This window comes from Colias eurytheme, chromosome 27, assembly GCF_061535395.1.
Source record: "Colias eurytheme isolate Ceu_HAF_F1 chromosome 27, ilColEury1 Martin Lab GWU primary, whole genome shotgun sequence".
NCBI lineage: Eukaryota > Metazoa > Arthropoda > Insecta > Lepidoptera > Pieridae > Colias > Colias eurytheme.
The window spans coordinates 4,848,171-4,863,388 of record NC_143006.1 but is presented as its reverse complement, the minus strand read 5'-3'; positions in this window follow the sequence as shown (position 1 = coordinate 4,863,388).

The following is a 15,218-nucleotide window of genomic DNA, read 5'->3' as shown; positions in this document are numbered from 1 at the left end:
TTTTGCTCGTGGTACGTGGACCCGGTTTTACGTTTCCTCTCCATAAGAACTATCCTCTTACTTCAAGGATTATAATAAAAAAAAAGACGGGTTGCACTGGGGGAGTGCCGGCAGAAGTGAAAACTTGATTATTAACGTTGAGCATGTTTGATATTTTGGAATGATATCCGTCTTACGCTTTTTCGATCAGGTCACGTGTCCTGACGCGAGTTTAAGATTTTATACCCATTACAGAAAAAGTGCTCAACGCCGCTAAAGAAGTTTTCACTTCAAAAAGAATTAACGAAATGGGTTCAGCCGTTCTCGAGTTATGCGCTTACCAACACATTTTGTGATTCATTTTTATATGAAAAAAATATAGATGTTTAACAAATTAAATCCCATGAACTACATTCTAATTTATTAAGTTACAGTATCGAAACTTTTTATAAGTTACTAGCTTTCCGCCCGCGGCTTCGCCCGCTTTGTCTAAAACATAAAAAATGTTGTGTGGTTTTATGAAACCACGGTAAAAGTGAAACTGTTCGAACGGTTCCGAACACTGCTTTGTGTAGCGCATGTCGCGTGTCGGTCGGCTGCCGAGTAGGTAGGTATACCTACTCGGCAGCCGCGATACACGCGACATGCGCTACACAGACCAAAAAGTTTGAGACGATGTAATAAAAGTTTCACTTTAATAAATTAAATACTAAAACCTTCCTCTTGAATCTATTAAAAAAAAGACGGGTTGCACTCCGGGAGTGCCGGCAGAAGTGAAAACTTGATTATTAACGTTGAGCATGTTTGATATTTTGGAATGGTATCCGTCTTACGCTTTTTCGATCAGGTCACGTGTCCTGACGCGAGTTTAAGATTTTATACCCATTACAGAAAAAGTGCTCAACGCCGCTAAAGAAGTTTTCACTTCAAAAAACCGCATCAAAATCCGTTGCGTAGTTTTAAAGATTTTAGCATACATAGGGAGATATAGGGACAGAGAGAGCGACTTTGTTTTATACTATGTAGTGTCAGTAAGGAAACTTCATACAAAATGTTCGAAATGGCTCCCCCCCCCATCAAGCGTGTTTACGAGGGTATTCAGGGGGATCGATAGTAGCGGATGACACATCCACAGATTTTGAATGACAAAGATACATATAGACCGGGAGATACTGACACAAAATTTCGAGTCATTTGTAACAGGATGGCGGTTCTACAGGGGTCTTAGTACGCAATGACAAAAAGAAAAATGATGGTGTGAACGCTGGTACCGGTGGGTTAGTCGCGTGGGCGTTAGTCGAACTCGTCGGAAAAATAGCGAAAGTCAAACGATTTGTAACACAAAAATTTTAGAATTTACTGATAGCCCATAAAAAAGAAGTAGGCGGTAGTGTCATGCCATACTTTTCCGGTATGACTTACAGCCCGCCATACCGACGAGAATGTGTTGATTTAAAAAAAACAATTATTCAACCATTTGTACCAAGCTAACTTTTGCACAGGTAACCATCGTCGTGCAGCCATTTACGAAAATCGCCATGCCATACTTTTCGGACGATTCCAAATGGTCGCCATACCGCCGAAAATCTGCAAAATTTTTTTATTTCGCCTATCTTTTTGTACCAGTATTGCATTTGGCTTTTTGGAGAGTATTTGATAAAATGTGACCATTATTATATTTGCCATACTTCTAGTAGGGGGAAAAAGTGCTGTCATACTTGAAAAATAAATTTATTATTAATTTATTTAAGTGAAGATTTCCAACACCTAGATCTTTGAAATTTTGTATTTATATTCGTTGATCCTCAAACTTACAGGAAAAATAAGTGCCATACTGTTACAAATCGTTTGACTTTCGCTATTTTCCGATGAGTTCGACTAACGCCCACGCGACTAAGCCGCCGGTACCAGCGTTCACACCATCATTTTTCTTTTTGTCATTGCGTACTAAGAACCCTGTAGAACCGCCATCCTGTTACAAATGACTCGAAATTTTGTGTCAGTATCTCCCGGTCTAATAGTATAGAAAAGTGATGTCAATGACTTCACGTTAAATAAATATCGATTGTTTCAGTTTGTAGCCTACCTATATTCTTGGCTTCGGTATCTATTGTCCCAAGTCAACTATCAAAATATATATCAATCATATCATATTATCATCATTAGTTTAAAGTATCAACAATAAAGTGATCAAAAGCAATAACTTGTTTTACATCATCAAACTATCAATCTATCAATTTATCAACTAAAGGAGTGTATGGGATATCATATCATATCAATCAGCAGCCCATACAATTCTTTTAAAAAAATATTCAATCTACAGTTTTGACTTTCCTTCGATTTTATTATATGTATAGATATTAAAATAACCATTACATAAATAAATGCCTTTATTCGAAAAAAAAACAAATTATTTACTGAAATATACTTTCGTCTACTACGGTCTACGACTAATTCGGAATTTATTGTTAAATTTTATAATGTAAAATATTCTCAATCCTATGAACAGTTTTTTTAAGTAACTGATTATGTTTAATTCGTTGCAAATTAATTCAGCCACTTTACAGTTTATGTGTTCTCTCTTAAGAGTCCATATCGATTTTCGAGTGATTTTGACTTGTTTCTGTAATTCTTTAGGCGCTCGTTTAACAAAACTAAATTAGTAACAATGTGTTTTATTATCTTAAATTAAAGATTCATTCAATATCTAAAATATGTTCGAGATAATTTATTGATATTCATTGTCCAGTTTGTTAAATAGCCAATAAATAACCTGAGGCGTGTTTCAATTTTTTCCATGCGGGACGTTCGTGTCTTTGTAGTTTACACGGAATTTAAAAGAAGAAGTTTTCATATAAAATATACAACAGTAAAGACACTGAGACATCCTAAAATATGTTCGAGGCAATTTAAGTACTTTTATTCAAAAATTCAAAGAAAATCTAAGTTAAAATAGCCTTACTTTGATGAAATTTTATGTGTATAAAATTTCATCAAAGTAAGGCTATTTTATCGAATTTCTAAAACATACAACAGAGTAAAAAATAAATAAAAAATACACATTAAATGATAGATTAATGCTTAAAAATTTGCAATAAAAAAATACATATTATATGATTTATGAAAGTAATGGAATATTTTAAAGTTGTCCGTTGTCCGTTGTCCGTTGTCCGTTGTTCTTTGTTCGTTGTTCGTTGTTCGTTGTTCGTTGTTCGTTGTTCGTTGTTCGCTGTTCGCTGTTCGCTGTTCGCTGTTCGCTGTTCGCTGTTCGCTGTTCGCTGTTCGCTGTTCGCTGTTCGCTGTTCGCTGTTCGCTGTTCGCTGTTCGCTGTTCGCTGTTCGCTGTTCGCTGTTCGCTGTTCGCTGTTCGCTGTTCGCTGTTCGCTGTTCGCTGTTCGCTGTTCGCTGTTCGCTGTTCGCTGTTCGCTGTTCGCTGTTCGCTGTTCGCTGTTCGCTGTTCGCTGTTCGCTGTTCGCTGTTCGCTGTTCGCTGTTCGCTGTTCGCTGTTCGCTGTTCGCTGTTCGCTGTTCGCTGTTCGCTGTTCGCTGTTCGCTGTTCGCTGTTCGCTGTTCGCTGTTCGCTGTTCGCTGTTCGCTGTTCGCTGTTCGCTGTTCGCTGTTCGCTGTTCGCTGTTCGCTGTTCGCTGTTCGCTGTTCGCTGTTCGCTGTTCGCTGTTCGCTGTTCGCTGTTCGCTGTTCGCTGTTCGCTGTTCGCTGTTCGCTGTTCGCTGTTCGCTGTTCGCTGTTCGCTGTTCGCTGTTCGCTGTTCGCTGTTCGTTGTTCGTGTTCGTGTTCGTGTTCGTGTTCGTGTTCGTGTTCGTGTTCGTGTTCGTGTTCGTGTTTAAATTTGAATTTGAATTTGAATTTGAATTTGAATTTGAATTTGAATTTGAATTTGAATTTGAATTTGAATTTGAATTTGAATTTGAATTTGAATTTGAATTTGAATTTGAATTTGAATATGAATTTGAATTTGAATTTGAATTTGATTGTGTTCGTGTTCGTTGTTCGTTGTTCGTTGTTCGTTGTTCGTTGTTCGTGTTCGTGTTCGTGTTCGTGTTCGTGTTCGAATTTGAATTTGAATTTGAATTTGAATTAGAATTAGAATTAGAATTAGAATTAGAATTAGAATTAGAATTAGAATTTGAATTTGAATTTGAATTTGAATTTGAATTTGAATTTGAATTTGAATTTGAATTTGAATTTGAATTTGAATTTGAATTTGAATTTGAATTTGAATTTGAATTTGAATTTGAATTTGAATTTGAATTTGAATTTGAATTTGAATTTGAATTTGAATTTGAATTTGAATTTGAATTTGAATTTGAATTTGAATTTGAATTTGAATTTGAATTTGAATTTGAATTTGAATTTGAATTTGAATTTGAATATAAATTTAAATTTAAATTTAAATTTAAATTTGAATTTGAATTTGAATTTGAATTTGAATTTGAATTTGAATTTTTGAATTTGAATTTGAATTTGAATTTGAATTTGAATCTGAATATGAATTTGAATTTGAATTTGAATTTGATTGTGTTCGCGGTCGTTGTTCGTTGTTCGTGTTCCTGTTCGTGTTCGTGTTCGTGTTCGTGTTCGTGTTCGTGTTCGTGTTCGTGTTCGAATTTGAATTTGAATTTGAATTTGAATTTGAATTTGAATTTGAATTTGAATTTGAATTTGAATTTGAATTTGAATTTGAATTTGAATTTGAATTTGAATTTGAATTTGAATTTGAATTTGAATTTGAATTTGAATTTGAATTTGAATTTGAATTTGAATTTGAATTTGAATTTGAATTTGAATTTGAATTTGAATTTGAATTTGAATTTGAATTTGAATTTGAATTTGAATTTGAATTTGAATTTGAATTTGAATTTGAATTTGAATTTGAATTTGAATTTGAATTTGAATTTGAATTTGAATTTGAATTTGAATTTGAATTTGATTGTGTTCGTGTTCGTTGTTCGTTGTTCGTTGTTCGCTGTTCGCTGTTCGCTGTTCGCTGTTCGCTGTTCGCTGTTCGCTGTTCGCTGTTCGCTGTTCGCTGTTCGCTGTTCGCTGTTCGCTGTTCGCTGTTCGCTGTTCGCTGTTCGCTGTTCGCTGTTCGCTGTTCGCTGTTCGCTGTTCGCTGTTCGCTGTTCGCTGTTAACTGTTCGCTGTTCGCTGTTCGCTGTTCGCTGTTCGTGTTCGTTGTTCGTTGTTCGTTGTTCGTTGTTCGTTGTTCGCTGTTCGCTGTTCGCTGTTCGCTGTTCGCTGTTCGCTGTTCGCTGTTCGCTGTTCGCTGTTCGCTGTTCGCTGTTCGCTGTTCGCTGTTCGCTGTTCGCTGTTCGCTGTTCGCTGTTCGCTGTTAACTGTTCGCTGTTCGCTGTTCGCTGTTCGCTGTTCGCTGTTCGCTGTTCGCTGTTCGCTGTTCGCTGTTCGCTGTTCGCTGTTCGCTGTTCGCTGTTCGCTGTTCGCTGTTCGCTGTTCGCTGTTCGCTGTTCGCTGTTCGCTGTTCGCTGTTCGCTGTTCGCTGTTCGCTGTTCGCTGTTCGCTGTTCGCTGTTCGCTGTTCGCTGTTCGCTGTTCGCTGTTCGCTGTTCGCTGTTCGCTGTTCGCTGTTCGCTGTTCGCTGTTCGCTGTTCGCTGTTCGCTGTTCGCTGTTCGCTGTTCGCTGTTCGCTGTTCGCTGTTCGCTGTTCGCTGTTCGCTGTTCGCTGTTCGCTGTTCGCTGTTCGCTGTTCGTTGTTCGTTGTTCGTGTTCGTGTTCGTGTTCGTGTTCGTGTTCGTGTTTAAATTTGAATTTGAATTTAAATTTAAATTTAAATTTAAATTTAAATTTAAATTTAAATTTAAATTTGAATTTGAATTTGAATTTGAATTTGAATTTGAATTTGAATTTGAATTTTTGAATTTGAATTTGAATTTGAATTTGAATCTGAATATGAATTTGAATTTGAATTTGAATTTGATTGTGTTCGCGGTCGTTGTTCGTTGTTCGTGTTCCTGTTCGTGTTCGTGTTCGTGTTCGTGTTCGTGTTCGTGTTCGAATTGGAATTTGAATTTGAATTTGAATTTGAATTTGAATTTGAATTTGAATTTGAATTTGAATTTGAATTTGAATTTGAATTTGAATTTGAATTTGAATTTGAATTTGAATTTGAATTTGAATTTGAATTTGAATTTGAATTTGAATTTGAATTTGAATTTGAATTTGAATTTGAATTTGAATTTGAATTTGAATTTGAATTTGAATTTGAATTTGAATTTGAATTTGAATTTGAATTTGAATTTGAATTTGAATTTGAATTTGAATTTGAATTTGAATTTGAATTTGAATTTGAATTTGAATTTGAATTTTATTGTGTTCGTGTTCGTTGTTCGTTGTTCGTTGTTCGTTGTTCGCTGTTCGCTGTTCGCTGTTCGCTGTTCGCTGTTCGCTGTTCGCTGTTCGCTGTTCGCTGTTCGCTGTTCGCTGTTCGCTGTTCGCTGTTCGCTGTTCGCTGTTCGCTGTTCGCTGTTAACTGTTCGCTGTTCGCTGTTCGCTGTTCGCTGTTCGCTGTTCGCTGTTCGCTGTTCGCTGTTCGCTGTTCGCTGTTCGCTGTTCGCTGTTCGCTGTTCGCTGTTCGCTGTTCGCTGTTCGCTGTTCGCTGTTCGCTGTTCGCTGTTCGCTGTTCGCTGTTCGCTGTTCGCTGTTCGCTGTTCGCTGTTCGCTGTTCGCTGTTCGCTGTTCGCTGTTCGCTGTTCGCTGTTCGCTGTTCGCTGTTCGCTGTTCGCTGTTCGCTGTTCGCTGTTCGCTGTTCGCTGTTCGCTGTTCGCTGTTCGCTGTTCGCTGTTCGCTGTTCGCTGTTCGCTGTTCGCTGTTCGCTGTTCGCTGTTCGCTGTTCGCTGTTCGCTGTTCGCTGTTCGCTGTTCGCTGTTCGCTGTTCGCTGTTCGCTGTTCGCTGTTCGCTGTTCGCTGTTCGTTGTTCGTGTTCGTGTTCGTGTTCGTGTTCGTGTTCGTGTTCGTGTTCGTGTTTAAATTTGAATTTGAATTTGAATTTGAATTTGAATTTGAATTTGAATTTGAATTTGAATTTGAATTTGAATTTGAATTTGAATTTGAATTTGAATTTGAATTTGAATTTGAATTTGAATTTGAATTTGAATTTGAATTTGAATTTGAATTTGAATTTGAATTTGAATTTGAATTTGAATTTGAATTTGAATTTGAATTTGAATTTGAATTTGAATTTGAATTTGAATTTGAATTTGATTGTGTTCGTGTTCGTTGTTCGTTGTTCGTTGTTCGTTGTTCGTTGTTCGCTGTTCGCTGTTCGCTGTTCGCTGTTCGCTGTTCGCTGTTCGCTGTTCGCTGTTCGCTGTTCGCTGTTCGCTGTTAACTGTTCGCTGTTCGCTGTTCGCTGTTCGCTGTTCGCTGTTCGCTGTTCGCTGTTCGCTGTTCGCTGTTCGCTGTTCGCTGTTCGCTGTTCGCTGTTCGCTGTTCGCTGTTCGCTGTTCGCTGTACGCTGTTCGCTGTTCGCTGTTCGCTGTTCTGTGATGTGTGGTGTGCGTGGAGAGAAATAAAACGATTGATGGTTGGTTATACACTGACTTTTATTAGAGAAATTACCCCTTTTTATATTAAAATGTAAATAGGTACTTAAACTAAATATCTATCCGATTACAGGCGTCGGATTGCTAGTCTCTAGTTACTAATTAAGGAAAAATAATATGATATTCCAGTAACAATTAAAATAATTAAATATGATATTCTTTATAGTTTTTAAAGACACGTGTGACCTAAATTCCTTAGTGATATCTGATAGGAGTCACATTATATTTATATATAGGTATAAGTACTCACCTATACCTAATACCTACATTACATCTCTCTCCTTTTTTAAAAAAAAAAAATATCTAATACATTTTTTTTATATATGATACGGTATTGTTCTATTTTTATGAACTATATTTTCTTTACCATTTTGTAATATTTTTACATTGAAATCCATATCACTTATTACTTTGTATGGTCCCATATAAACTTGATCCAACTTTTCTCTATTTTCTTTTTTAACAAGCAATAGATCTCCCTCTTTATAGTTTATTGAATTTGTTGTTTTATCATAATTGATTTTTCTGCGTAATTTGGACTGTATTAAATTTTCTCTTGCTTCTTTCTGGGATTTTTGTAGCCTGTATTTTAATTCAATAGGGTAGTTATCAAAATTGTAAATTGGATCAATTTTATTTACAAGATTACTTGGTATACCACACAATTTACCAAATACAAGTTCATAAGGTGTATATTGTGTTTCACTATGAACCGTTGTATTATATCCAAAACACCAATATTGTAACCAAGAGCTCCAATTTTGAGTTTGGTTGTTAGTTTGAATCCTTAGAAACGCTCCCAATGTTTTGTGCGAGTTTTCTAAAGAACCAATACTTTCGTGGTGATATGCTGTTGATTGTATTTGCTTTACTTCTAACAATCTACAAACATCTTTCATAGTTGCTGAAATGAACTCAGTACCTCTGTCAGTTGCAATCGTCTGCGGAATACCGTAACGTAAAATAAAATTATCAACGAAAGCACGAGCTACTGTGTCTGTTTCCTTATTTGGTATTGGGTATGCTTCCACGTATTTCGTCAACTCACATTGTAGTGTTAGTATATAGGCATTTCCATTAACATCTCGTGTTATTGGACCAACTGTATCAAGAAATATTTTTTCAAAAGCTGAAGATGCAGTGCTAGTAATGCACATAGGTTGCTTCACTTGCTTATGAAATTTCTGCTTTTGACATTGCTCACACTTATTCACAAAGTTAGTTATGTCATTGTCCATATTTGTCCAGTAGTAACGTTTCTTTATGTTATTCGTCATTCTTCTTATACCAGCATGTCCACTGCTTGGTAATATATGAAAATCATTTAGTATGACCTTTTTGTCATCCATATTTTCTATTTTTACTACACCTTTTATTATACATATCCGTGGTCCTTGCCACTTATTTATATTTTTTACTTCCTGAGCTAGCTCTTTTATTAATTTTTCATTTCTTTCATTTTTTATTATGCATAATTCTTGAATATTTTCTTTGTTACAGAATTGTTCTAATTCTCTCACTGCGAAAGCTCGTTTCAACCATGATCTAGAATTAGGATTCATTGTAACCATATTCCTTGAAGGTGTATACATAAATGTTTTTTCTTTACTATGGACATTTTCTGAACATGTCTCGTTCTTCGTATATTCGTTAGTCTCCAAATTGAATTCTATCGAATTTTTTGTCCGTTTAAGTATTTCTACGACTCTTGGGTGATCAGTCCAATCGTCAGCTTTTTCATCGTTATCCTTCTTCTTATTTTCCGTTTCATCCATCATTTTTCTTTGTCTTCTAGTCATAACCATGAGGCAATTGACTTTATTATTAATAGACTTTAGGTCGTCCGTTGTTAATACTATACGAGATAAAGCGTCTGCAGCGACATTATCTTTTCCTCGCGTGTATTCTATTACAAAATCGTATTCTTCTAGACATAGCCTGAATTTGGTAAGTCGACTCGATGGGTCTTTCATGTTGAATAAGTATATCAATGGTCTATGATCTGTACAAATTTTGAACTTTCTTCCATAAATGTATGGTCGAAAATATTTGATAGCCCATACAATTGCTAAAAGTTCCTTTTCTATCACAGGATAGTTTCTTTCAGCTTTGTTTAAAGTACGACTGGCATATGCTACTGGTCTTTTGTCTTGATTTGATAAAACAGCTCCAATCGCTAACCCTGAAGCGTCTGTATGAATAATGAACTCATTACTTTCTTCAAAATTTGGATATTGCAATAAAGGCGGGTTACATAGTGTATGTTTTAAAGTTTCAAAAGAATTTTGACAATCTGTAGTCCAATTGAAGTTAACATTTTTTCTGGTTAAATTATTTAAACTTGCTGTAATTTTTGCAAAATTTGGTATGAACTTTCTATAATAATTGGCAAACGCAACAAACCTTTTGACTTCATCTGCGTTTTTAGGAGTTGGATAATTTTGCATGACTTTAATCTTTTCTGGATCTGGTCTTATACCTTCTGGTGTAACGATGTGACCTAGGTACAAAAGATCTTTTTTCAAAAAATTACATTTTAATGGGTTTAATTTCATATTTACTTTTCTTAAACGTGAAAATACATCAATAAGATTTTTATTGTGCTGATTTAAATTTCTTCCCATCACAATAATATCATCCAGGTAGACTATGCATTTTTCATAATTTAATCCTGATAATGCAATTGTCATCGCTCTACTGAATGCGCTAGGGCTTGTTTTTAGACCCATTGGTAAACGTTTCATTTGATAATGTTTATCAGCTACGAATGCTGTATATTTTCGGCTTTCAGCATCTAATTTCATTTGATAATAGCCCTGATTGAGATCTAAGTGACTAAAATACATAGCTCCTGATAAAGAGTCCAATATTTCGGTAATATTTGGCAATGGGAATTTATCGTCTTTGATACAATCATTTAGTTTTCTGTAATCTAGTACAACTCTCCATTTCTTTTCACCATTTGCTCCTATTTTCTTAGGCACTATCAGTAATGGGCTGGACCATTCTGAAGTTGATTCCTCGATAATATCGTTGTCTATCATTTCCTGTATTTGTTTACTAATTTCCGCTTTCTGTGAATGAGGTAGTCTGTAAGGTTTAGAGTAAACTGGATTGGTATTTTCTTTTAGGTGTATTTTCTGTTCGTATAAATTGCAAGTGTTCAGTTGATCACCCGACAAGTGGAATATATCTGCAAACTTAGCACATATACTTGCAATACTTTTCTGTTCTTCTGTGTTCATGTTTTCTAGTTTCAGTAAATCGAATAACCTTTTAACTCTTTCTCCATTGTTTGTTACTTCTTCAAATGTGAAGCACTCAAACTCGTCTAAAGGTATTATCTCTGGTGTGAAACAATGTAAAACTACTTCTGTTTCCCTAGTATTCATAATATGTATCGATATTTTTCCATTTCTGGCTTTATTCAAAGTATTAGCTATGAATACTCCATCACACACCTCTTTTGAAGTTATTACACAGTTGCTAGTATGGTTCGTTTTTATATTAATTATTTTTTCACATCTGGGTGGCAGTTTTATGCTTGTTGTGTTTATATCTTCTGTTGAAAACATGTCTATTGGTATTGTTGTATACTTTGAATTATCTGTTTGAAGCGTTAATGTTTGGTTTTCAAAATTTAGTAATGATTTGTATCTCGACAAAAAGTCTTGCCCGAGTATACCGTCAATGTTTAATGGTAATGTTTTAAATATATGAAATTTATGTTCAAATTTTTCATTTTTATATTTCAATGTTAATTTGGTATATCTGTCTGAGGTTATTTTTCCACCAATGCCCTTAATTTGTGTTGTTTTTTGGGTAACTTTGTGTTTAGTATGTTGTATAGCAATATCTTTAATTATAGATAAGGATGCTCCAGTGTCTAATAGAAAATTTAGTTTTTTATGATTTATATAAAATTTTACTGAATTCATGTTGTTATAACTTAATACGTATTCATTATTGTCGAAAAAACCACTTCGGTATCGAGCTTTGCTCATCTTCGTCCTCTTCGTTTTGCGAACTTTGGGCCAAATTTACCTGCTGATGCTGGTTTCTGTTTTTATGAGTATATGGTTGAGTACTACGGGTATTTGCTTTATTCCTTCCGTTTGTTTTACCTCGACCTCTTTGAAAATTCCCTTGATTCCTACCACATGAATAGTTGGTGAATGTATTCTTAAATTGTGTTTTTGGTGACCTTGAATTAGTATAGGAATATGATTTTCCACAGTGTTTAGATCCTTGGAGTCCCCGATGATAGGGTCTTCCTTTTGCAAAGAATACTTGGTTAGATGATGGAGAAGTCATCGTTACTTCCTCATCCTTTGCGCCTTGAATAGCGTCCTTTAATGAATTGTAATTTCGTGCAGCTATAACAGTTTTCAATCTGTCATTCCGTAGACCATCGGCCAATTTATGTATTGCCTGTTTTTCATTTATGGATTTCAGAATACTGAACGTGTCTGAATTTCCTTTTGATTGTGAGATGGTAAGGTTAACAAACAGTTGCTCGAGCTCTGTTCCAAATTTATCTATCGACCGATTTCCTTGATAACAATTTAATAGTTTTTTCTGCAAAGCGATTTCTGACTTAGTAGTTAGGAGGTGCTTTTTCATGTCACTAACCATTTCTTCTACGCTACTATAGGTATCTTTTAATCTTAATTTCGCGTTTCGTGACAACCGTGTCTTGCAAACAAATTGAATAAGATTTGTAATACTTTCTTTTGAAATCATTGTCACATATAATTCAATAGCATCTATTAACTGCAGAGTGACATTTTCTGTGTCGTCCATTACGGGCAACAGAGAAACTGCCGTTTTTAACTCAAATTCTGGTTTTGTCGACATGATTGTCATAAGATTTTTTATTTTATCAAAAAGACTATCTATTTCTAATGTTACACTTAATTCTTCTACTTTAATTTCTACCACTTGTATATAGTTTTTATACTCCTTGTATATTTGTTTAGCTACTTCGTATTTTTCGAATGCTGTTTCACTTTTAAGACGTTTAATTCCAAACTTAACTAAATATTGCTTAATTTCTAGCAAATCATTTAAATATTTTTGTAATATTATATTAGACATTTATGTTTATATATTTATATATTATATTTTTTTTTTAAACATAAGTTTAATTAATATGTTAATTATATTTCTACATAAAGGATAAACGTGATTAAATAAAAATAGATTAGAGAGAAAGGAAAAATTGCCACTTACAAGTATACTGCGAGTCACTGCACACACTAATTGCCACTTTTGAACTGGGTTTTCAAGTTGTGTTTTTATTTTTTATGTCCCTTTAAACCGAGGCGCGACGTGACTTCAAAACTATTTCCGTAGCTTGCCGCTGTATCTTCTTTGTAAGTCGCTTGTGCATCTTCTTGTAAACAGAATACGCAAATATTATTCCACAAATGACTGCTATTACCACGATCAAATTGAACATAGTTTCCGATTTTTCCCAGGGTGCGATGTTGTTTGGTGCGTAGTTGTTCTGTCCGCTCTGTGTTATAAATACTTCTTCTTTTTCGACTTCTTTAGATTGCTGCTTGCCCATTTTGTCTTTACCAATCTGCGTATGTAGAATCTCTTTCCCAACTTATTTTGTATAAAAATAACACGCTACCGCTATAAACTTCTTCAATCTTTGCAATAGCTCTCGTTCCGTCGGGGAAGTCCACATCCAAGCTCCATGTCCATGTCCATCCAATGATATTTTTTGCATTAGGCTTATTTTTGTAGGGGATGTATTTTGATTAATGTGACCCTCTACGTAAGCCTCTATTTTGTCACGATGTTGGTCTTGAATTAAGCGAATGGCTTGAAATTTAACTTCGTATATCTGGCATACTATTAATAGTCTGCTTTTAATAAAATCGATATATGAAAAGACTTCCATCTTTGCAAGTACGTCCGATTATCGGTGCGACTGGCGTAATTCTCCATAATAATTTATTATGAAGCCTTCGGCTCTCCGTATGAAGATGAAACTCCGATTTCGGTGCCAAATACGGAACGTAATTCTAGAACACTGTTATCCGACGCGCCCGCGCTGGCAGGGTCGCCATGTGATGTGTGGTGTGCGTGGAGAGAAATAAAACGATTGATGGTTGGTTATACACTGACTTTTATTAGAGAAATTACCCCTTTTTATATTAAAATGTAAATAGGTACTTAAACTAAATATCTATCCGATTACAGGCGTCGGATTGCTAGTCTCTAGTTACTAATTAAGGAAAAATAATATGATATTCCAGTAACAATTAAAATAATTAAATATGATATTCTTTATAGTTTTTAAAGACACGTGTGACCTAAATTCCTTAGTGATATCTGATAGGAGTCACATTATATTTATATATAGGTATAAGTACTCACCTATACCTAATACCTACATTACAGTTCGCTGTTCGCTGTTCGCTGTTCGCTGTTCGCTGTTCGCTGTTCGCTGTTCGCTGTTCGCTGTTCGCTGTTCGCTGTTCGCTGTTCGCTGTTCGCTGTTCGCTGTTCGCTGTTCGCTGTTCGCTGTTCGCTGTTCGCTGTTCGCTGTTCGCTGTTCGCTGTTCGCTGTTCGCTGTTCGTTGTTCGTGTTCGTGTTCGTGTTCGTGTTCGTGTTCGTGTTCGTGTTCGTGTTTGAATTTGAATTTGAATTTGAATTTGAATTTGAATTTGAATTTGAATTTGAATTTGAATTTGGATTTGAATTTGAATTTGAATTTGAATTTGAATTTGAATATGAATTTGAATTTGAATTTGATTGTGTTCGTGTTCATTGTTCGTTGTTCGTTGTTCGTTGTTCGTTGTTCGTTGTTCGCTGTTCGCTGTTCGCTGTTCGCTGTTCGCTGTTCGCTGTTCGCTGTTCGCTGTTCGCTGTTCGCTGTTCGCTGTTCGCTGTTCGCTGTTCGCTGTTCGCTGTTCGCTGTTCGCTGTTCGCTGTTCGCTGTTCGCTGTTCGCTGTTCGCTGTTCGCTGTTCGCTGTTCGCTGTTCGCTGTTCGCTGTTCGCTGTTCGCTGTTCGCTGTTCGCTGTTCGCTGTTCGCTGTTCGCTGTTCGCTGTTCGCTGTTCGCTGTTCGCTGTTCGCTGTTCGCTGTTCGCTGTTCGCTGTTCGCTGTTCGCTGTTCGCTGTTCGCTGTTCGCTGTTCGCTGTTCGCTGTTCGCTGTTCGCTGTTCGCTGTTCGCTGTTCGTTGTTCGTGTTCGTGTTCGTGTTCGTGTTCGTGTTCGTGTTCGTGTTCGTGTTTAAATTTGAATTTGAATTTAAATTTAAATTTAAATTTGAATTTGAATTTGAATTTGAATTTGAATTTGAATTTGAATTTGAATTTGAATTTGAATTTTTGAATTTGAATTTGAATTTGAATTTGAATCTGAATATGAATTTGAATTTGAATTTGAATTTGATTGTGTTCGCGGTCGTTGTTCGTTGTTCGTGTTCCTGTTCGTGTTCGTGTTCGTGTTCGTGTTCGTGTTCGTGTTCGTGTTCGAATTTGAATTTGAATTTGAATTTGAATTCGAACACGAACACGAACACGAACACGAACACGAACACGAACAGGAACACGAACAACGAACAACGACCGCGAACACAATCAAATTCAAATTCAAATTCAAATTCATATTCAGATTCAAATTCAAATTCAAATTCAAAAATT